Source organism: Eleutherodactylus coqui, chromosome 8 (genome assembly GCF_035609145.1).
Source record: "Eleutherodactylus coqui strain aEleCoq1 chromosome 8, aEleCoq1.hap1, whole genome shotgun sequence".
Classification (NCBI taxonomy): Eukaryota; Metazoa; Chordata; class Amphibia; order Anura; family Eleutherodactylidae; genus Eleutherodactylus; species Eleutherodactylus coqui.
In genome coordinates this window covers 165,668,935-165,694,913 of record NC_089844.1, presented here as the reverse complement: position 1 = coordinate 165,694,913, position 25,979 = coordinate 165,668,935, and the positions used below count along the sequence as shown (strand labels likewise).

Here is a 25,979-nt window from a genome sequence, read left to right as displayed (position 1 = left end):
CTCCCCGATACTCGCTGTACTCCGAGCACTGGAGCCAGGAGGAGGAGTAAAAAAGCTATACGGTGCACATCGCACGCAGCATCAGACAGCTAGTGCGTGTATTAATGATGAAGGTAATCTCCACTACAGACCTAATCAGGTGTGGGGGTCATTAAGGTGCCAAAAGCCCGACAGCGCTGTTACCTCCTCGCCCCCAGCCTAGACTTTAAGCAATGACCCGTACACAAATTGGCTGCCATTTACCTGCCAGAAGACGTATTCCTCCACTGCTATAAATCATGAAATGTCTTTATTTTTGGAACGGGGTAAATACAGAAGAAAAGGTGATAAGAAGTCATGGGGCAGTAATTGTATTCTTTAGGATGTCTGTCCATGTGCAATGCGGGCAGAGACTGGGAATGGAAGGGAGACAGTCAGTAGGTCATTGACTCAGACCTCGAAGCGGAAGGTCAGGTCGGTGTCAGACATCTCCCTCTTATAACAGGCATCAAGTAATTCATTGTGAGCCACAGTGAGATGGTTCTTCCAGTCGCCGCAAATTCCTAGAAAGGCAGAAGTGCAGGATTTAGTGACCATAAGTAACACGCTATCAGTAGTTAATAGTAACGCGGAAATAGACGGTACCTTTCCTCATGAAAGGAGAGACCTCGTGGTCCATAACATGGGTCGGGATGGAGCTGTAGTTGGCCATGTGGTTTTCCTTCATGGTCTTGAAGGTTGTACGCTGGTGGATCTTCTCCAGAACATCCTCAGGTAGATACTTCCCCATGTACTTCATCACCTTCCTGATCTCACGTTTTGAGTCCTGTACCAAGCAGATGGAGAAGTTTAGAAAACCGCCTCAACCCCTCATCCAAGGGTACGTCAAGGGTAAGAAAGTTGCACAGAATTTGTAGAGTATCATTAAAGGAGCTGTACAAGAATTTCAAGTTATTCCCTATCCACAGGGCAAAGTGTAACTTGCTGATCGATGGGTCTCATGTCCCCCATCCTCCTCAGTGCGATGTTACTGCACCCCCCAGTAAGGAAGAGACTGAATGAAGCGCTGGTCATATAAGTATACCAGTGATACATTCACTTCTCGCTCGGGTATTTCCATCAGCCCCATTGAAGTGAATGGAGTACTGACCGCACATGAGCAGCCAATGCTGCATTCAGAGTGACGTCACTGCGGGGAGAGAAGCGATCCCCATAAGGACAGGAGAGCAGGACATGGGAGTCCTGTTCTCAAGATTGAGGTGAGACCCCCATTAATCAGTTATTCCCTATCATGTGGTTAGTGGATAACTTGAAATTCTCTTCTGCACAGCAACGACCCCAGTTGGGACTAGTTGAACAGTGAGCGTCTTCTTCTTGTTGAACTGAGCTAAATGATCTGGCTCAGCAAAAAGCGAAAAAAACTGTCATCATTGCAGGTTATGTGGGCTTAGAGCGGCATCTATGGGTGTGTGGCACCGCTCCATGAAGTCCTACTTCCCCCACCCCCATCGTTTACTTACAGGAGCCGGCTCGTTAGCGGCCGGCCCATCACTACTAACAGGAACTGTGCAATTCTATGAAACCAAAGGTTACTCGGTGACTAAATGTACCTTCATACTGCGCAGCAGGGGTGCTATAACATTGCTGCTTCCTGGGTCACTGTACTGACCGCAGGAGACGGGAGAGAGAAGACATGTTAAACTCTACATAGAGCGCTCAGCATCAAGCAACAGACAGCGCAACGCATGTGGGATTGTTAGGCTGAAGCCTGTATTGGGTGGTGGCTGGGCACTTTAGTAAGCAGAATCAAAGAAGGGGCACTATAAGCAGATGGGGCCACAGAGGGGACACTAGTAGTAACTGGGGCCACAGTGGGGACAACTAGGAATTAGGGCCATAGATGGGGCAATATTACAAATTTGGGCATTAATAAGAAGCTGGGCCTTAGAAGGGACACTACTAGGAAGCAGGGCCACAGAGGGGACATTATGGGGAATTGGTAAAGTCATCTTGGTATTCTGGGTCGGATGGAGAAGAAAAGGGAAAGTGAACAACTCCAGTCAGAGAGGACATAACCTGTTATCATTAGAGGTAACGGTACTGTAATTACTGATATGGTCTGCAGAGAGCCTGTCTAGAGCAGATATCTACCACTATATAGCGGCAATATTGGTCTTTGTATAGTATTTTTCTCAGTAACAGTATGGCGGTATTATTTGGCTCTTATATAGTTTCACTATTAGCAGTACTGATCTTTGCAGTGGTCTTACTTTAGTAACACTATGGTGGTATTAGTTACTATATGGTGATACTATGTGATCATGGTGGGTCCTTTTTTTCTTGTTTAGAGGTTGGTATGTAGATATCTTGGTTCTGTTATCGTATCTATGGAATGAGCTTGGTTCTGGTATTGTCTCTGTAGTAAATATCAGATTATTATAGAACTTTAGACTCCTTGGGGGTCCACAGTTTCCAGACAGGCCAAGACCCTTGGTAACCGTAATCGGCCCCTGGTGTGCACAATATAGCTACTGATTTGGCTAACCCCCGTCTGTCTAATATAAAGTGAACATTATCTTGGTCATTACCAGGGCGCTCTGCACTCGGATCTAATCCACAATGGATACCTAGGATGAGTAAATATCTATTGCTACCTCTAACAGGTCCTCGTAGAACAGGTAGAGGACGTCCTTCTGCTGTCTGATCTTCCACCAGCACTTCACATGGTCACTCCATGGCCCAAAGGCAACTATGGGAGAAAGGACAAGTATGAGCATGGACAGGACATCTAGAAGGTGCCTGCTGAGGGTCGTAATTCTATAACAGCGGGGGTCTCACAGGCTGCAGACCACCGGTTTAGTAACTGGTATGTGTTTGGTAGAGGAAGCATTTCCTTGCACCAGAGAAAGCTGCAGTCCAGTTCCCCTACTACAGACCCCTATAGGAGTTAACCCTTATGCTACCAGCATAATGAGAGGATACATTACTTGTACCTGTTCCTTTTAGGATCTTCTGGATATTCTTCAAGCGTCCCCGGATCTGGGTGCACATAGGACATGCGATAAGAGTGATAATATGACACAAATACATCCTTAGGGTTCCGAGCCACGTAAATTATCTGCAGGGAGAAAAGGCGACAAGAAGTTACTGATTCTGCCATGAAAGGAGGGCGAACTAGAGATAGAGATGTGATCGGCCTGATGAGGGAACACATTGATTTATGAACCAGGCTCTACGCAAGAGAGATGGCCCTGGGTATAGGAGCAGGGGGTGATCAGGGTCTACAGGAGGGGAGAAAGCTATTGAACGTGTATGACCACCTTAACTCCTTGACACTAGATGGCATACATAGACGCCCAGCAGCGGCGGGGTTTGTATGGATGGTGAGCCCATCCTGCTCCATACACAGCGAGGGCCAACTGCCTCTGACACCATCCACAACAACTGCAAGCAGCAGTCACACCACTTTTGACAGCGGAATTCAAATGACCCAATCGGCATTAAGGTGTCCCGAATGGCTCCACAGTGATGAGATTATGCAACACTCCAGAGGGGTGACCCTGGGCACCTGGCTAACGTGAAGAGCTGGGAAGGTTAAGTGCTGACGTGTCACTCGCCATGCTCTGGTCCCGGAGGGATGACATGCTGTCAAGGCCAGTGTAGATTGCATGCCAGGCTTCCATACTCCTTTGGCTGGGAGTGCCAATAAAGGGGATGATAGTGGTGTGTGTGGGTGTTGTAGTAGATATCACTTGTGATGCAACAGTTCCCACATACCATTATTCTATGCGGCGGAGTAATAAACACAGAGAAAGATATAGATATATAACCTCGAGTCCTTAGGAACAGTTAATGCCCAGTATAACTTTTACCTGAAAAAAGACTTAAACAGGTATTACAGGTACAATTCACTTGACGTACTGACAGGCTATAGCTCAGAGGTAGGGAGGATACACAGGATCAATACAGTCCAGAGGAGGAGGGGGGGTAAGGAGTCCCCCCACAGACTCTTTGGCAGGCAGTTACTCCAGAAAAGGCTTAGCCTAGATACACCCCACATACGCATGGGTGTCACAATCAAGCACCTCTGTGCGGTGATCCTAGAGTCGGATGGCCGCATAGAAAAACACCTGTATTGTGAATGGGTACCTGCTTTTTTTTTTTTAAGAAGTTGGGGTCGGTTCTCTCTCCTCACATCAACACTACATGGTGAACATAATAAACATTTAAATACTAATAAATAAAAAAAGGCAAAATTGCACTTCTATTGGTCATCCCATCTCCAAGTAGAAACTTAAAGGAGATGTCCCGAGGCAGCAAGTGGGTCTGTACACTTCTGCATGGCCATAATAATGCACTTTGTAATGTACATTGTGCATTAATTATGAGCCATGCAGAAGTTATAAAAAGTTTTATACTTACCTGTTCCGTTGCTGGCGTCCTCGTCTCCATGGTGCCGACTAATTTTCGCCCTCCGATGGCCAAATTAGCCGCGCTTGCGCAGTCCGGGTCTTCTGCAGTCTTCTATGGGGCTCCGTGTAGCTCCGTGTAGCTCCGCCCCGTCACGTGCCGATTCCAGCCAATCAGGAGGCTGGAATCGGCAGTGGACCGCACAGAAGAGCTGCGGTCCACGGAGGAAGAGGCCATCTTCAGCGGTGAGTAGAGAAGTCACCGGAGCGCGGGGATTCAGGTAAGCGCTCCGGTGAGCTTTCTTTACCTCCCTGCATCGGGGTTGTCTCGCGCCGAACGGGGGGGGGGTTGAAAAAAAAAAAAACCCGTTTCGGCGCGGGACAACCCCTTTAATGAAGTGATCAAAAAGTCGTAAAAAAAATAAAAAAATAAAATTATATATGTATAAATTTGGTATCGTCGTAATCCTACTGACCCATGGAATAAAGTTATCATGTAATTTTTGCCGCTGTGTGTACACTGTAAAAACAATTCCCTCCCACCAAAGATATTGAAATAGTGTCTTCTTCCATTTTACACCATATATAAATGTTTACATTAATGTGAATGATACATTAAAAATAGTAGAATTGAAAAATATAACTTGCCCCACAAAAATAAGCCCTCAGACAGCCACATTGTTGGAAAAATAAGAGTTAAGATTTTTTGTAAGTTGGAGAAGCAAAAAACAAAACAAAACAGTGCCTTTAAGGCACAGGTATCAAACACAAGGACCGCTGCCTCATTTTATGTGGCTCGCGGCGTGCCGACAGACGCTCACCACTGTAGTGATTACCAGCTGGGGTGCCGTAGCTCCCCACTGGAAATCACGTTGGCAGCGCTGATTCTGGCGCACACTCTGACGTCAGTGTGCAGCCAGGATCCTCCTCCCCTGAGTCCTCTGCTCCTCAGTTCCGCAGGAGAGGACTCAGGGAGGAAGTGTGCCAGGCTACACGCTGACGTCAGTGTGCATCCAGGCTCAGCGCGAGCAGAGGAGGAGCGGTGCTGACAGCAAGGAGGAAGTATATGGGTTGGGGTTAATATTGTTATGGGGTTAATATTACTGACGGGGATTTATTACTATGGGGGGTTACTATTACTGTGGGGGTACCCTGTTACTACTGGGGCTACTATGAGAGTCACTATGACTACTGCGACCACTAGAGGGGGGTGAGGGTGTCACCATTAGGGCTCGTTCACGAGGGCGTAATAGTGTTTCGGTCGTACAAATACACTGCGTATTTCCACAATAGAGAAAAAAAAAACACGCAGATGGGCCCACTGAAATGGTGCGCAAATAAGCAGTGAATACACAGGTTTCCTGCGTATTCACCATGTATTTGCGCGGCCCATTCACTTTAATGGCCTATTGCGGTACGTAGTATGTAACATAATAGGTCATGCTTTGTGAAAATCTATATTCATGTGAATGACTCATTGAAATCAAATCTGTATGGCTTGAGAAAGGTGCTTTGTTGTGCACTGAAACGCGTCGCCTTATTAAAAGTTTCGTCAGACTTTAAACTCCTGGACTACTATTATGCATCTTGGAGCACAGCTCTGCATTGTGTTGAGGACACTCTGAGGAGGGGGCATTTGTGGATCATACCCCCCTCCTTTCAAGTAAGTGTCACACCTCACTATTACTTTCATGTGAATTTGTCCTCAGTTGACTCCATCTTTGAGCGCAGATTCTTTTTTCTGACTTCATGTTTTCATTGAAATCAATGGCTTCTATTCACTGCATATTTTGTACGCAAATACGCTGGTGTGAACAGGACCTCACTATACTGTCTTACAATCGGCCCTTTGAAGGTCACTATAAGCCTGATGTGGCCCTTGGTGAAAAGGAGTTTGACACCCCTGCTTTAAAGGGAAAAAGAGACTGTGCAACTCTTTATATAGGCTGTTTGCAGGCAAGTAGGCAGATTAGGTTCTACAGCAAGTCCAATAGACCTGGATACATTGTAGTAGGGGGACCAAACTCTACAAGACAGATTTTGCTCAAGCAAGAAATGGACCAGACTCTTCCAATAGGCACTGCAAAAAAACAGACCAGGTTCTAAGGGAAGACAGATAGCAAAAGAATCAGGCTGTAAAGAAGGAAAGACCGACCTGTTATATGGACCAGCCTGTTATCTAGAGAGAGGTAGACCTCATCATACAAGCCTTCTATACTGATAAATCAAGAACTACAGCAAGAGTTATAGGCCAGCCATTATAGCATGGGAGGGAAAATGTAAAAGGCCTGGCTATAAGGGGAGGAAAAACGGGGATTCACACCAAAGTGAAGGAAATCAAGACTCCATATCAAACCAGACTCCAGTGAGATCAGCTGTGGTCTACAAAGAACTCACTACCTTGGACTTCTTCTACCAGAAGCTGCTTGGCAGGAGGTGCACGGGTAAATGAGTTTTAATCACGCGGGGAGAGTCCATAGCATCAAGGATCTCCGTTCCTGAGGAAGAGGTGACAAGTTGGACTTATGTATGAAGGAATGTGATGACAACATAAGACATGGACTCCTACAAGGCCGATGGTTCATCAAGGTTTTGGTGTTACCTGCTCATTTATTGGGAAATTCAAACCCCAAAAAAACACTGTAAAATAACTTTATTGGCACCACTTACCTGACGACATGTCAGGCACCGCATACTCCAGAAAGGGCACCCGCTCAAATATGGCTCCACGTTGGCTTTTTGCAACATCTCCATTTTGGAGCATTAAGTCCACAACCTTGCTCACCCAAGTGGTACCTGTAAAGAGTCAACATCTATTGAGCATGGTCATGTGAAGGTCCCCGTTGTCAATGGTAATTAGAGGAGTTGTGGGAATTGACACTGTGCACGGTGCCAATAGTCATGGGTTACTGCTCTACGACTTCAGTTATTGAAAACAGTCTGTAACTTTTGTTGTTAAGTGCAGTTATGCTAGAGAGATAATTCCACACCAAGCCAGGTACGTCTCCTGCCATCAAGCACACTATGGACACAGCTCAGCCGTACTGGAGGAAACGGCTGGCATGTCACTGACCGCCAAGGGCGCTCAGCAGCTGACCAGGAGGAACCCGCCCTGCCGGCAGCCTCCCGAGTAGCTCCTGCAGCCATCCAGAAGGCACCTGCCCTGCCGGGGGCTTAAGTAGCCCCTGCACCCATCCTAGGGAAACCCGCCCTGCCGACAGCCTCCTAAATAGCCCCTGCACCCGACCCAGACCAGGAAGCTTCTCTATTCTGCCTGCCCCAGTCTTCCACACCAGTGTGGAAATCACCATGTGTCAAGCAGCTTAGGCTGCCTGTCCACGGGCATTGCGGTCGCCGCAGGAAACGGTAGACGGATCTCCCCTGTCAACCTATCTGACAGCTAGGCTGACCATGGAGAATCACAACTATTCGCGAAAGCTTCAGACAGCGTGATTTGCCAGCGATTTACCGCCAGCATCACGCCCGTGGACACCAGATGCATTTATGCAAACAAACCCATTCAAGTCAATGGCGGCACCAGGCTACGACCGTTGTCACACACGAACATGCCCGGTTGGAGGCTCAGCGGCGCAAGCCAGCGGTCGGTCTGCTCTGTCAGACCCTGCAGCAGTTCGTGGGCCATGTGCCTCTTCTCTCCTAAGCTGAGTAGTTTCAGCACGGCCTGCTGACGCTTGCCCACCGCTGTGCTGCCACGCCGCGCGACACCGACTCCTGGCGACGTGCTGCTGCTGACACATCTTGATTGCGAGACAGAGGTTGCGTAGGAGGAGGAGGAGGAGGGTGGTTTAGTGGAGGAAGAATACACCGCCGCAGATACCACCACCGAGCTGGGGCCCGCAATTCAGGGGGTGGGTAGGACGTGAGCGGTCCCAGGCTCTGACTCTTTCCCAGCCTCCACTAAATTCACCCAATGTGCCATCAGGGAGATATAGTGGCCCTGCCCGCCTGTGCTTGTCCACGTGTCCGTTGTTAAGTGGACCTTGGCAGTAACCGCGTTGGTGAGGGCGCGTACAATGTTGCGGGAGACGTGGTCGTGCAGGGCTGGGACGGCACATCGGGAAAAGTAGTGGCGACTGGGAACTGAGTAGCGCGGGGCCGCCGCCGCCATCATACCTTTGAAAGCCTCCGTTTCCACAGGCCTATACGGCAGCATCTCCAGGCTGATAAATTTGGCTATGTGCACGTTTAACGCTTGAGCGTGCGGGTGCGTGGCGGCGTACTTGCGCTTGCGCTCCAACACTTGCGCTAGCGACGGCTGGACGGTGCGCTGAGAGACATTGGTGGATGGGGCCGAGGACAGCGGAGGTGAGGGTGTGGGTGCAGGCCAGGAGACGGTAGTGCCTGTGTCCTGAGAGGGGGGTTGGATCTCAGTGGCAGGTTGGGGCACAGGGGGAGAGGCAGCGGTGCAAACCGGAGGCGGTGAACGGCCTTCGTCCCACCTTGTGGGGTGCTTGGCCATCATATGTCTGCGCATGCTGGTGGTGGTGGCTCCCTGGCTGATCTTGGCGCGACAAAGGTTGCACACCACTGTTCGTCGGTCGTCTGCACTCTCAGTGAAAAACTGCCAGACCTTTGAGCACCTCGGCCTCTGCAGGGTGGCATGGCGCGAGGGGGCGCTTTGGGAAACAGTTGGTGGATTATTCGGTCTAGCCCTGCCTCTACCCCTGGCCACCGCACTGCCTCTTGCAACCTGTCCTGCTGCTGCCCTTGCCTCCCCCTCTGAAGACCTGTCCTCAGTAGGCGTAGCAAACCAGGTGGGGTCAGTCACCTCATCGTCCTGCTGCTCTTCCTCCGAATCTCTGTGCGCTTCTCCCTCGGACTTACTCCAATTACTACTACCTGAGTGATAGACAACTGTGTCTCATCGTCATCGTCCTCCTCACCCACTGAAAGCTCTTGAGACAGTTGCCGGAAGTCCCCAGCCTCATCCCCCGGACTCCGGGAACTTTCCAAAGGTTGGGCATCGGTCACGACAAACTCCTCCAGTGGGAGAGGATTCGGAACCATTGCCGCCCATTCTGGGCAGGGGCCCGAGAACAGTTCCTGGGAGTCTGCCTGCTCCTCGGAATGTGTCATTGTAATAGAGTGAGGAGGCTGGGAGGAAGGAGGAGCAGCAGCCAGAGGATTCAGAGTTGCAGCAGTGGACGGCGCAGAATTCTGGGTGGTCGATAGATTGCTGGATGCACTTTCTGCCATCCACGACAGGACCTGCTCACACTGCTCATTTTCTAATAAAGGTCTACCGCGTGGACCCATTAATTGTGAGATGAATGTGGGGACGCCAGAAACGTGCCTCTCTCCTAATCCCGCAGCAGTCGGCTGCGATACACCTGGATCAGGAGCTCGGCCTGTGCCCACACCTTGACTTGGGCCTCCGCGTCCTCGCCCGCGTCCACGTCCTCTAGGCCTGCCCCTACCCCTCAGCATGGTGTATTACCAGTAGTGCAGAAACAGAATGCTGTAATTAAATGTGCCGCTTATTGGCCTGTGGTTGGAGGCTGACTTTGTTTACGGAACGCACAGCTGAGCCAGGAAAGAATTTTGCGCAAGCCTGCTGTAACACTTAGCTGGCTGCTTATTAATTAGGACTACTACCCCCAGCAGAGACGCAGTACACTCAGGACGGTCACAGGCAGCCCAAATAGATTTTTTTTCCCCAAATTCTTTGGAACAAGTCCACTGCCTATATAGACAGTATATCTCTTTCACCTTTTTCACTGTCCCTGCCTCAGCACTACTGGCCCTATACTATGTAAAATTACTGCAGACTGTTTCCCTCTGGAGAGGATGACAGCGGTGATGTGTAACGCACAGCAGAGCCAGGAAAGAATTTTGCGCAAGCCTGCTCTAACACTTAGCTGGCTGCGTATTAATTAGGACTACTACCCCCAGCAGAGACGCAGTACACTCAGGACGGTCACAGCAGCCCAAATAGAATGTTTTTTCACAAATGTTTTTGGAAAAGCCCACTGCCTATATACACAGTATATCTCTTTCACTGTCCCTGGCTCACCACTACTGGCCCTGGACTATGTAAAATTACTGCAGACTGTTTCCCTCTGGACAGGATGACAGCGGTGATGTGTAACGCACAGCAGAGCCAGGAAAGAATTTTGCGCAAGCCTGCTCTAACACTTAGCTGGCTGCGTATTAATTAGGACTACTACCCCCAGCAGAGACGCAGTACACTCAGGACGGTCACAGCAGCCCAAATAGAATGTTTTTTCACAAATGTTTTTGGAAAAGCCCACTGCCTATATACACAGTATATCACTTTCACTGTCCCTGCCTCACCACTACTGGCCCTGGACTATGTAAAATTACTGCAGACTTAGGACGCAATGCTCTGCATGGCCGATATACAAAAAAAAAAAAAAGTGCAACACTGCAAAAAGCAGCCTCAACAGTACTGCACACAGTCAGATGTGGCCCTAAGAAGGACCGTTGGGGTTCTTGAAGCCTAAAATCACTCCTAACACTCTCCCTATAGCAGCTCCACCATCAGCAGCACTTTCCCTGAGCTATGTCAGAATGCATCTGTGGCGAGCCGCGGGAGGGGCCGATTTATATACTCGGGTGACACCTGATCTCGCCAGCCACTCACTGCAGGGGGGTGGTATAGGGCTTAAACGTCGCAGGGGGAAGTTGTAATGCCTTCCCTGTCTTTCTATTGGCCAGAAAAGCGCGCTAACGTCTCAGAGATGAAAGTGAAAGTAACTCGAACATCGAGTGGTGCTCGCCTCTAGTAACGAGCATCTCGAACACGCTAATACTCGAACGAGTATCAAGCTCGGACGAGTACGTTCGCTCATCTCTAGTACCGATCCATCTGGTGAGAATTTGATGGATGCAGATAAGGCTTGTAAGATATCAGTACAAATAACAAAAGACATGAATTACAACAAGCCCCTGCAGAACATTCTCTCAGAGACAGTACAGTACTAACAGCATTCAGCAGTGATACAGACATCCAACCAATCACAGAACTGACATTTACCCAAAAAGCAAAAACATACCTCAAAATCCCTACATGCTTTCCACTTTCAAGACAATTAATTTATGTAATTCATTACAAGTTTCTTATTTCATCAACATCTTTCTTTCTATGACCTTGAATTTTATCTCTCTATGAAATAGAACAACAACCAAGACTCTAGAAAGTGGCCAGAACATTCAGACTCCAAACAACACCAATCATTAGCAACAACAAGAGGTATATTTCTCTGCACAGACTATCAAACACGGACGGCAGGGGAATAGTTAAACACATAGAAAAGACAACATGCTAAGCGCTTTTGACATGGCAGCATTTTTAACCCTTGTATTCTTAAAAGCCCCCACAGCCGTGAGGAGGGTATAACTTTCTTACACTTTCTTACACTTGTATGACGGAGACTAAGACGTACAACAAAGATTAGATTACATAACATCAAGACATATAAGACAAACAATGATGGTTATTTGTCACATAATTGTCAACAGATTCTGCATGAACTTGCTTTATGTCCCAAAGGAACACAGACTATAAAGGATTCCCTTTCTCTGATAACTGCCGTATCTACACTTGCCTCAATCCATCTGTCTAGCTTACTTTTATCCAACCTTTGACTATCTCTGAATCTTTCCCAAACTCGTTGGTCTAAGGTTCCCAAAATTCTAAACACCTGCTTTTCTCAACAACTTACTACATTCTCTAGCGGTTTTCTATATTGTCTGTTCTTTTTAAGTCCTATCTGTTGATATATTTTATAGGCTTGCCTACAAATGTCCTTCCCTTTCCCCAATCTTATTATTTCAATGGGTGTCAAGAAAGTCTGAGACTGGTCGGACCCCATTCTAACTATGGACTTAGCTCTCGATTTACCACTATTGTCCCTACTGCCGAGTCCGCAACTGGCAGGATACTTATGGACTTTTCAGTCCCTTCTGCCACGTCCGCAACGGGCAGGATATTTATTTAGGGCCCTCCTGCCAAGTATTGGCAGGATACTTCTCTTCTGCGAGTCCGCAACTGGCAGAAATACTTATGGACTTTTCAGTCCCTTCTGCTACGTCCGCAACAGGCAGGATATTCATTCGCAATATCTTTACTTCTTACGGGGATAGAGGAAGGACCACAGCTTGCCTTGCTGGGCGGCTTTTAGTAATCTTATTACAAATTACAGCTAACATTATGAGTGCGGCAAAAAGCAATAATTTCTACAGCAGACAGCATGGCAATATACACACAAGGGTTCTTCCGTCTAGCACGGTTACTAAGAACACCGTAAATAACAGGCAGTAGCGTCCTATAAAGATGCAGCGACTCACCTCCTGTCAACACGTTACCGAAGTCAGGGGAGCCCAGAGCTGAAGTGGTAAGTCAAGGGCTTACCTTACACCGGTGTTTTGTAGATCTGGGGTCCCGTGGCCTCTGGTCAGGCTGGTCGGCAGGTAGGGTCGTCAGGTATCGGCTGCAGGTAAGAAGTTAACTTTTGCCCCACGTTCTGGCGCCAAGTAATGTTAGGGGGGTCACAAGAGGACCCGTCAGCTGATGCTGTCTGCTTCCCAATCTGTTTGAATCTTGCGAGTATACTCTGAGGAGTTCAATGGATACCACACCGTATGTTTTAACCAAAGAAATGCCTGTTTAATGTACAATGTATTCAATCTTTATACATTTCTATGAAGCAAGTGGCTTTATGCCAGATACAATTAAAATTAATACGCACATGTATTGATTTAAAACATCTCAGCCTCTTATCAGTATGTCTTCCTCTGTGTAGGTGTAATCGGGAGGTACATTCCTGTAAGCTTGTTAGTAAGTTTCAACTAGAATTGTTTAAAGATAAGAACAGGACAGAAACCTAGTGGTAATCCAATTAATATTTCCAGGTGGATCATTCTAACTGCAATCTAACATTTTTCTCAAGTGAAAGTTGAAATTAATACAAAATATATGTGTATTATAGCAGACAAGCAAAGAGACAAAATGGAGCCTTTGTAGTCCATTTTAAAAGCGTCAAACGTTACACGTATTTGTGGTTAAGCTTAAGAAGATGAAATACACTTATCTTTCTCTTTAGAAAAGCATAAACACGAATTAACCCCTCACAATATGACTGCCCCACTGACCTCCTGCTGCAATACTGACCAAAATGCCTGCCCCACTGACCTCCTGCCACCATACACACCATATGACTGCTCCACACACCTCCTGCTGCAATAATGACCATATGACTGCCCCACTGACCTCCTTCCACCATACAGACCAAATGACTGCCCCACTGACCTCCTGCTACCATAAAGACCATATGACTGTCCCACTGATCTCCTGCTACCATAAAGACCATATGACTGCCCCACTGATCTCCTGCTACCATAAAGACCATATGACTGCCCCACTGACCTCCTGCCACCATACTGACCATATGACTGCCCCACTGACCTCCTGCCACCATACAGACCATATGACTGCCCCACTGACCTCCTGCCACCATACAGACCATATGACTGCCCTTCTGACCTCCTGCCACCATACACACCATATGACTGCCCTTCTGACCTCCTGCCACCATACACACCATATGACTGCCCCACTGACCTCCTGCTGCAATACTGACCATAAGACTGCCCCAATGACCTCCTGCCACCATACAGACCATATCACTGCCCCATTGATTTCCTGCCACCAAACAGACCATATGACTGCCCCACTAACCTCCTGCCACCATACAGACCAAACGCCTGCCCCACTGACCTCCCGCCACCATACAGACCATATGACTGACCTCCTGCTGCAATACTGACCATATGACTGCCCCACTGACCTCCTGCTGCAATACTGAACATTTGCCTGCCCCACTGACCTCCTGCCACCATACACACCATATGACTGCTCCACACACCTCCTGCTGCAATAATGACCATATGACTGCCCCACTGACCTCCTTCCACCATACAGACCAAATGACTGCCCCACTGACCTCCTGCTACCATAAAGACCATATGACTGTCCCACTGATCTCCTGCTACCATAAAGACCATATGACTGCCCCACTGACCTCCTGCCACCATACTGACCATATGACTGCCCCACTGACCTCCTGCCACCATACAGACCATATGACTGCCCTACTGACCTCCTGCCACCATACACACCATATGACTGCCCTTCTGACCTCCTGCCACCATACACACCATATGACTGCCCCACTGACCTCCTGCTGCAATACTGACCATAAGACTGCCCCAATGACCTCCTGCCAACATACAGACCATATCACTGCCCCATTGATCTTCTGCCACCATACAGACCATATGACTGCCCCACTGACCTCCTGCCACCATACAGACCATATGCCTGCCCCACTGACCTCCTGCTGCAATACTGACCATATGACTGCCCCACTGACCTCCTGCTGCAATACTGACCATATGACTGCCCCACTGACCTCCTGCCACCATACACACCATATGACTGCCCCACTGACCTCCTGCTGCAATACTGACTATATGACTGCCCCACTGACCTCCTGCCACCATACACACCATATGACTGCCCCACTGACGACCTGCTGCAATACTGACCATATGACTGCCCCACTGACCTCCTGCCACCATGCAGACCATATCACTGCCCCACTGACCTCCTGCCACCATAGAGACCATATGACTGCCCCACTGACCTCCTGCCACCATACAGACCATATGACTGCCCCACTGACCTCCTGCCACCATACAGACCATATGACTGTCCCATTGACCTCCTGCGAACAAACAGGCCATATGTAAGCCCCATTGACCTGCTGCTGTACAGACCATATGACTGCCCCACTGACCTCCCGCCACCATACAGACCATATGACTGCCCCACTGACCTCCTGCTACTATACAGACCATATGACTGCCCCACTGACCTCCCGCCACCATACAGACCATATGACTGCCCCACTGACCTCCCGCCACCATACAGACCATATGACTGCCCCACTGACCTCCTGCCACCATACAGACCATACGACTAGCCCACTGACCTCCTGGCACCATAAAGACCATATGACTGCCCCACTGACATTCTGCCTCCATACTCACCGTATGACTGCCCCACTGACCTCCTGCCTCCATACACACCATATGACTCCCCCACTGACCTCCTGCCTCCATATACACAATATGACTGCCCCACTGACCTCCTGCCTCCATATACACAATATGACTGCCCCACTGACCTCCAACCACCATACACACCATATGACTGCCCCACTGATCTCCAACCACCATACACACCATATGACAGCCACATTGATGACCTGCGTCCATACACACCATATGACTTCCCCACTGACCTCCTGCCACCATACACACCATATGACTGCCCCACTGACCTCCTGCCACCATACAGACCATATGACTGCCCCACTGACCTCCTGCCACCATACAGACCATATGACTGCCCCACTGACCTCCTGCCACCATACAGGCCATATGACTGCCCCACTGACCTCCTGCTGCAATACTGACCATAGGACTGCCCCACTGACCTCCTGCCACCATACAGACCATATGACTGCCACACTGACCTCCTGCTGCAATACTGACCATATGACTGCCCCACTGACCTCCTGCCACCATACAGCCCATATCACTGCCCCACTGACCTCCTGCCACCATACAGCCCATATCACTGCCACACTGACCTCCTGCCACCATACAGCCCATATTACTGCCCCACTGACCTCCTCCCACCATACAGCCCATATCACTGCCCCACTGACCTCCTGCCACCATATAGCCCAAATCACTGCCCCACTGACCTCCTGCCACCATACAGCCCATATCACTGCCCCACTGACCTCCTGCCACCATATAGACCATATCACTGCCCCACTGACCTCCTGCCACCATAGAGACCATATGACTGCCGCACTGACCTCCTGCCACCATACAGACCATATCACTGCCCCACTGACCTCCTGCCACCATAGAGACCATATGACTGTCCTATTGACCTCCTGCGAACAAACAGGCCATATGTAAGCCCCATTGACCTGCTGCTGTACAGACCATATGACTGCCCCACTGACCTCCTGCCACAGTACAGACCATATGACTGCCCCACTGACCTCCTGCCACAGTACAGACCATATGACTGCCCCACTGACCTCCCGCCACCATACAGACCATATGACTGCCCCACTGACCTCCCGCCACCATACAGACCATATGACTGCCCCACTGACCTCCTGCCTCCATACACACCATATGACTGCCCCACTGACCTCCTGCCACCATACAGACCATATGACTACCCCACTGACCTCCCGCCACCATACAGACCATATGACTGCCCCACTGACCTCCCGCCACCATACAGACCATATGACTGCCCCACTGACCTCCTGCCACCATACAGACCATATGACTGCCCCACTGACCTCCTGCCACCTCCTGCAAAAATGACTTTCATGATGGTAAGGGGAAAACAGTTATAAACTACAAGAAAGTGAACTACTGGTGACAGGACAAAATTGTTTGATAATTCCTATGCATAAATGGAGGTGTGCAGCCTCTACAAAGGGGAGGAGCCATCATAAAGGGGAGGGACCTGTATAACAGCTTTGACATTAAATACACGGTAATATATTAAACATAATCCACATTCCGTGTAGAAACACTAGGTGGCAGCAACACACCATTGCATTGTACTAGTGAGAGCCTTAGTAGTGCAATGTCGCCACCTAGTGGTAGTAGATACTGATTACAAACTAATACAAACACAAGTGTAATCAGTGATTTTTTATAAATCGTTCTTCTGCTCAGCGATCTTGTCTGCACCGTGTATATAGTGCATCCCTTATATATAATACATCACTCAAGTATAAATAGGGAGAAATAAGATTATATGGGAACAATGGATACATTACCTCCACAATACACTGTGCATGCACAGACCCCTCCGCCATGCAGACCATATGACGGCCCCACAGACCTCCTGCCACCATACACACCATATGACTGCCCCACTGACCTCCTGCTGCAATACTGACCATATGATTGCCCCACTGACCTCCTGCCACCATACAGACCATATCACTGGCCCATTGATCTCCTGCCACCATACAGACGATATGCCTGCCCCACTGACCTCCCGCAACCATACAGACCATATGACTGCCCTACTGACCTACTGCTGCAATACTGACCATATGACTGCCCCACTGACCTCCTGCCACCATACAGATCATATGACTGCCTCGTTTGCCTCCTGCTGCAATACTGACCATATGATTGCCGCACTGACCTCCTGCTACAATACTGACCATATGACTGCCCCACTGACCTCCTGCCACCATACAGACCATATCACTGCCCCATTGATCTCCTGCCACCATACACACCATATGACTGCCCCACTGACCTCCTGCCACCATACAGACCATATGCCTGCCCCACTGACCTCCTGCCACCATACACACCATATCACTGCCCCACTGACCTCCTGCTGCAATACTGACCATATGACTGCCCCACTGACCTCCTGCCACCATTCAGACCATATTACTGCCCCACTGACCTCCTGCTGCAATACTGACCATATGACTCCCCCACTGACCTCCTGCCACCATACAGACCATATGACTGCCCCACTGACCTCCTGCCACCATACAGACCATATGACTGCCCCACTGACCTCCTGCTGCAATACTGACCATATGACTGCGCCACTGACCTCCTGCCACCATACAGACCATATGACTGCCCCACTAACCTCCTGCCACCATACAGACCATACGACTGGCCCACTGACCTCCTGGCACCATAAAGACCATATGACTGCCCCACTGACATTCTGCCTCCATAGACACCGTATGACTGCCCCACTGACCTCCTGCCACCATACAGACCATATGACTACCCCACTGACCTCCTGCCACCATACAGGCCATATGACTGCCCCACTGACCTCCTGCCACAGTACAGACCATATGACTGCCCCACTGACCTCCTGCCACCGTACAGACCATATGACTGCCCCAGTGACCTCCTGCCACCATACAGACCATATGACTGCCTCGTTTGCCTCCTGCTGCAATACTGACCATATGATTGCCGCACTGACCTCCTGCTACAATACTGACCATATGACTGCCGCACTGACCTCCTGCCACCATACAGACCATATGCCTGCCCCACTGACCTCCTGCCACCATACACACCATATCACTGCCCCACTGACCTCCTGCTGCAATACTGACCATATGACTGCCCCACTGACCTCCTGCCACCATTCAGACCATATGACTGCCCCACTGACCTCCTGCTGCAATACTGACCATATAACTCCCCCACTGACCTCCTGCCACCATACAGACCATATGACTGCCCCACTGACCTCCTGCCACCATACAGACCATATGACTGCCCCACTGACCTCCTGCTGCAATACTGACCATATGACTGCGCCACTGACCTCCTGCCACCATACAGACCATATGACTGCCCCACTGACCTTCTGCCTCCATACACACCGTATGACTGCCCCACTGACCTCCTGCCACCATACAGATCATATCACTGCCCCACAGACCTCCTGCTGCAATACTGACCATATGACTGCCCCACTGACCTCCTGCCACCATACAGACCATATCACTGCCCCGCTGACCTCCTGCTGCAATACTGACCATATGACTGCACCACTGACCTCCTGCCACCATACAGACCATATGACTGCCCCACTGACCTCCTGCCACCATACAGACCATACGACTGGCCCACTGACCTCCTGGCACCATAAAGACCATATGACTGCCCCACTGACATTCTGCCTCCATACACACCGTATGACTGCCCCACTGACCTCCTGCCACCATACAGACCATATGACTGCCCCACTGACCTCCTGCCACCATACAGGCCATATGACTGCCCCACTGACCTCCTGCCACAGTACAGACCATATGACTGCCCCACTGACCTCCTGCCACAGTACAGACCATATGACTGCCCCACTGACCTCCTGCCACCGTACAGACCATATGACTGCCCCACTGACCTCCTGCCACCATACAGACCATATGCCTGCCCCACTGACCTCCTGCCACCATACAGACCATATCACTGCCCCATTGATCTTTTGCCACCATACAGACCATATGCCTGCCCCACTGACCTCATGCCACCATATAGACCATATGACTGCCCCACTGACCTCCTGCTGCAATACTGACCATATGACTGCCCCACTGACCTCCAGCTGCAATACTGACCATATGACTGCCCCACTGACCTCCTGCCACCGTACAGACCATATGACTGCCCCACTGACCTCCTGCCACCATACAGACCATATGACTGCCCCACTGACCTCCTGCCACCATACAGACCATATGACTGCCCCACTGACCTCCTGCCACCATAGAGACCATATCACTGCCCCATTGAACTTTTGCCACCATGCACACCATATGACTGCCCCACTGACCTCCTGCCACCATACAGACCATATGCCTGCCCCACTGACCTCCTGCCACCATACAGACCATATGACTGCTCCACTGACCTACTGCCACCATACAGATCATATCACTGCCCCACAGACCTCCTGCTGCAATACTGACCATATGACTGCCCCACTGACCTCCTGCCACCATACAGACCATATAACTGCCCCACTGACCTCCTGCTGCAATACTGACCATATGACTGCGCCACTGACCTCCTGCCACCATACAGACCATATGACTGCCCCACTGACCTCCTGCCACCATACAGACCATACGACTAGCCCACTGACCTCCTGGCACCATAAAGACCATATGACTGCCCCACTGACATTCTGCCTCCATACTCACCGTATGACTGCCCCACTGACCTCCTGCCTCCATACACACCATATGACTCCCCCACTGACCTCCTGCCTCCATATACACAATATGACTGCCCCACTGACCTCCTGCCTCCATATACACAATATGACTGCCCCACTGACCTCCAACCACCATACACACCATATGACTGCCCCACTGATCTCCAACCACCATACACACCATATGACAGCCACATTGATGACCTGCGTCCATACACACCATATGACTTCCCCACTGACCTCCTGCCACCATACACACCATATGACTGCCCCACTGACCTCCTGCCACCATACAGACCATATGACTGCCCCACTGACCTCCTGCCACCATACAGACCATATGACTGCCCCACTGACCTCCTGCCACCATACAGATCATATGACTGCCCCACTAACCTCCTGCTGCAATACTGACCATAGGACTGCCCCACTGACCTCCTGCCACCATACAGACCATATGACTGCCACACTGACCTCCTGCTGCAATACTGACCATATGAGTGCCCCACTGACCTCCTGCCACCATACAGCCCATATCACTGCCCCACTGACCTCCTGCCACCATACAGCCCATATCACTGCCACACTGACCTCCTGCCACCATACAGCCCATATTACTGCCCCACTGACCTCCTGCCACCATACAGCCCATATCACTGCCCCACTGACCTCCTGCCACCATATAGCCCAAATCATTGCCCCACTGACCTCCTGCCACCATACAGCCCATATCACTGCCCCACTGACCTCCTGCCACCATATAGACCATATCACTGCCCCACTGACCTCCTGCCACCATAGAGACCATATGACTGCCGCACTGACCTCCTGCCACCATACAGACCATATCACTGCCCCACTGACCTCCTGCCACCATAGAGACCATATGACTGTCCCATTGACCTCCTGCGAACAAACAGGCCATATGTAAGCCCCATTGACCTGCTGCTGTACAGACCATATGACTGCCCCACTGACCTCCTGCCACAGTACAGACCATATGACTGCCCCACTGACCTCCTGCCACAGTACAGACCATATGACTGCCCCACTGACCTCCCGCCACCATACAGACCATATGACTGCCCCACTGACCTCCCGCCACCATACAGACCATATGACTGCCCCACTGACCTCCTGCCTCCATACACACCATATGACTGCCCCACTGACCTCCTGCCACCATACAGACCATATGACTACCCCACTGACCTCCCGCCACCATACAGACCATATGACTGCCCCACTGACCTCCCGCCACCATACAGACCATATGACTGCCCCACTGACCTCCTGCCACCATACAGACCATATGACTGCCCCACTGACCTCCTGCCACCTCCTGCAAAAATGACTTTCATGATGGTAAGGGGAAAACAGTTATAAACTACAAGAAAGTGAACTACTGGTGACAGGACAAAATTGTTTGATAATTCCTATGCATAAATGGAGGTGTGCAGCCTCTACAAAGGGGAGGAGCCATCATAAAGGGGAGGGACCTGTAGAACAGCTTTGACATTAAATACACGGTAATATATTAAACATAATCCACATTCCGTGTAGAAACACTAGGTGGCAGCAACACACCATTGCATTGTACTAGTGAGAGCCTTAGTAGTGCAATGTCGCCACCTAGTGGTAGTAGATACTGATTACAAACTAATAAAAACACAAGTGTAATCAGTGATTTTTTATAAATCGTTCTTCTGCTCAGCGATCTTGTCTGCACCGTGTATATAGTGCATCCCTTATATATAATACATCACTCAAGTATAAATAGGGGGAAATAAGATTATATGGGAACAATGGATACATTACCTCCACAATACACTGTGCATGCACAGACCCCTCCGCCATGCAGACCATATGACTGCCCCACTGACCTCCTGCTGCAATACTGACCATATGACTGCGCCACTGACCTCCTGCCACCATACAGACCATATGACTGCCCCACTGACCTCCTGCCACCATACAGATCATATCACTGCCCCACAGACCTCCTGCTGCAATACTGACCATATGACTGCCCCACTGACCTCCTGCCACCATACAGACCATATCACTGCCCCACTGACCTCCTGCTGCAATACTGACCATATGACTGCGCCACTGACCTCCTGCCACCATACAGACCATATGACTGCCCCACTGACCTCCTGCCACCATACAGACCATACGACTGGCCCACTGACCTCCTGGCACCATAAAGACCATATGACTGCCCCACTGACATTCTGCCTCCATAGACACCGTATGACTGCCTCGTTTGCCTCCTGCTGCAATACTAACCATATGACTGCCCCACTGACCTCCTGCCACCATACAGACCATATGACTGCCTCGTTTGCCTCCTGCTGCAATACTGACCATATGATTGCCGCACTGACCTCCTGCTACAATACTGACCATATGACTGCCCCACTGACCTCCTGCCACCATACAGACCATATCACTGCCCCATTGATCTCCTGCCACCATACACACCATATGACTGCCCCACTGACCTCCTGCCACCATACAGACCATATGCCTGCCCCACTGACCTCCTGCCACCATACACACCATATCACTGCCCCACTGACCTCCTGCTGCAATACTGACCATATGACTGCCCCACTGACCTCCTGCCACCATTCAGACCATATGACTGCCCCACTGACCTCCTGCTGCAATACTGACCATATGACTCCCCCACTGACCTCCTGCCACCATACAGACCATATGACTGCCCCACTGACCTCCTGCCACCATACAGACCATATGACTGCCCCACTGACCTCCTGCTGCAATACTGACCATATGACTGCGCCACTGACCTCCTGCCACCATACAGACCATATGACTGCCCCACTGACCTCCTGCCACCATACAGATCATATCACTGCCCCACAGACCTCCTGCTGCAATACTGACCATATGACTGCCCCACTGACCTCCTGCCACCATACAGACCATATCACTGCCCCACTGACCTCCTGCTGCAATACTGACCATATGACTGCGCCACTGACCTCCTGCCACCATACAGACCATATGACTGCCCCACTGACCTCCTGCCACCATACAGACCATACGACTGGCCCACTGACCTCCTGGCACCATAAAGACCATATGACTGCCCCACTGACATTCTGCCTCCATAGACACCGTATGACTGCCCCACTGACCTCCTGCCACCATACAGACCATATGACTACCCCACTGACCTCCTGCCACCATACAGGCCATATGACTGCCCCACTGACCTCCTGCCACAGTACAGACCATATGACTGCCCCACTGACCTCCTGCCACCGTACAGACCATATGACTGCCCCACTGACCTCCTGCCACCATACAGACCATATGACTGCCTCGTTTGCCTCCTGCTGCAATACTGACCATATGATTGCCGCACTGACCTCCTGCTACAATACTGACCATATGACTGCCGCACTGACCTCCTGCCACCATACAGACCATATGCCTGCCCCACTGACCTCCTGCCACCATACACACCATATCACTGCCCCACTGACCTCCTGCTGCAATACTGACCATATGACTGCCCCACTGACCTCCTGCCACCATTCAGACCATATGACTGCCCCACTGACCTCCTGCTGCAATACTGACCATATGACTCCCCCACTGACCTCCTGCCACCATACAGACCATATGACTGCCCCACTGACCTCCTGCCACCATACAGACCATATGACTGCCCCACTGACCTCCTGCCAATATACAGACCATATGACTGCCCCACTGACCTCCTGCCAACATACACACCATATGACAGCCACATTGATGACCTGCGTCCATACACACCATATGACTGCCCCACTGACGAGCTGCCACCATACACACCATATGACTGCCCCACTGACCTCCTGCAACCATACAGACCATATGACTGCCCCACTGACCTCCTGCCACCATACAGACCATATGACTGCCCCACTGACATCCTGCCACCATACAGATCATATGACTGCCCCACTAACCTCCTGCTGCAATACTGACCATAGGACTGCCCCACTGACCTCCTGCCACCATACAGACCATATGACTGCCACACTGACCTCCTGCTGCAATACTGACCATATGACTGCGCCACTGACCTCCTGCCACCATACAGACCATATGACTGCCCCACTGACCTCCCGACCATACAGACCATATGACTGCCCCACTGACCTCCCGACCATACAGACCATATGACTGCCCCACTGACCTCCTGCCACTATACAGACCATATGACTGCCCCACTGACCTCCTGCCACCATACACACCATATGACTGCCCCACTGACCTCCTGCCACCATACAGATCATATCACTGCCCCACTGACCTCCTGCTGCAATACTGACCATATCACTGCCCCACTGACCTCCTGCCACCATACAGCCCATATCACTGCCCCACTGACCTCCTGCCACCATACAGCCCATATCACTGCCCCACTGACCTCCTGCCACCATACAGCCCATATCACTGCCCCACTGACCTCCTGCCACCATACAGACCATATCACTGCCCCACTGACCTCCTGCCACCATACAGACCATATCACTGCCCCACTGACCTCCTGCCACCATAGAGACCATATGACTGCCGCACTGACCTCCTGCCACCATACAGAACATATCACTGCCGCACTGACCTTCTGCCACCATACACACCATATGACTGCCCCACTGACCTCCTGCCACCATGCAGACCATATCACTGCCCCACTGACCTCCTGCCACCATAGAGACTATATGACTGCCCCACTGACCTCCTGCCACCATAGAGACTATATGACTGCCCCACTGACCTCCTGCCACCATACAGACCATATCACTGCCCCACTGACCTCCTGCCACCATACAGACCATATGACTGTCCCACTGACCTCCTGTGAACAAACAGGCCATATGTAAGCCCCATTGACCTGCTGCTGTACAGACCATATGACTGCCCCACTGACCTCCTGCCACCATACAGACCATATGACTGCCCCACTGACCTCCTGCCACCATACAGACCATATGACTGCTCCACTGACCTCCTTCCACCATACAGACCATATGACTGCCCCACTGACCTCCTGCCAACATACACACCATATGACAGCCACATTGATGACCTGCGTCCATACACACCATATGACTGCCCCACTGACGAGCTGCCACCATACACACCATATGACTGCCCCACTGACCTCCTGCAACCATACAGACCATATGACTGCCGCACTGACCTCCTGCTACCATACAGACCATATGACTGCCCCACTGACCTCCTGCCACCTCCTGCAAAAATGACTTTCATGATGGTAAGGGGAAAACAGTTATAAACTACAGGAAAGTAAACTACTGGTGACAGGACAAAATTGTTTGATAATTCCTATGCATAAATGGAGGTGTGCAGCCTCTACAAAGGGGAGGAGCCATCATAAAGGGGAGGGACCTGTAGAACAGCTTTGACATTAAATACACGGTAATATATTAAACACAATCCACATTCCGTGTAGAAACACTAGGTGGCAGCACCACACCATTGCATTGTAGTAGTGAGGGCCTTAGTACTGCAATGTCGCCACCTAGTGGTAGTAGATACTGATTACAAACTAATACAAACACAAGTCTAATCAGTGATTTTTTATAAATCGTTCTTCTGCTCAGCGATCCTATCTGCACCGTGTATATAGTGCATCCCTTATATATAATACATCACTCAAGTATAAATAG

General features: G+C 50.3%; 1 pseudogene; it reads right to left on the bottom strand.

The window, feature by feature from the left end:
• Positions 1-272: 272 nt before the first annotated feature.
• The window catches only part of LOC136577127 (sulfotransferase 1A1-like), a 102,853-nt pseudogene continuing 77,146 nt past the window's right edge, over positions 273-25,979 (bottom strand).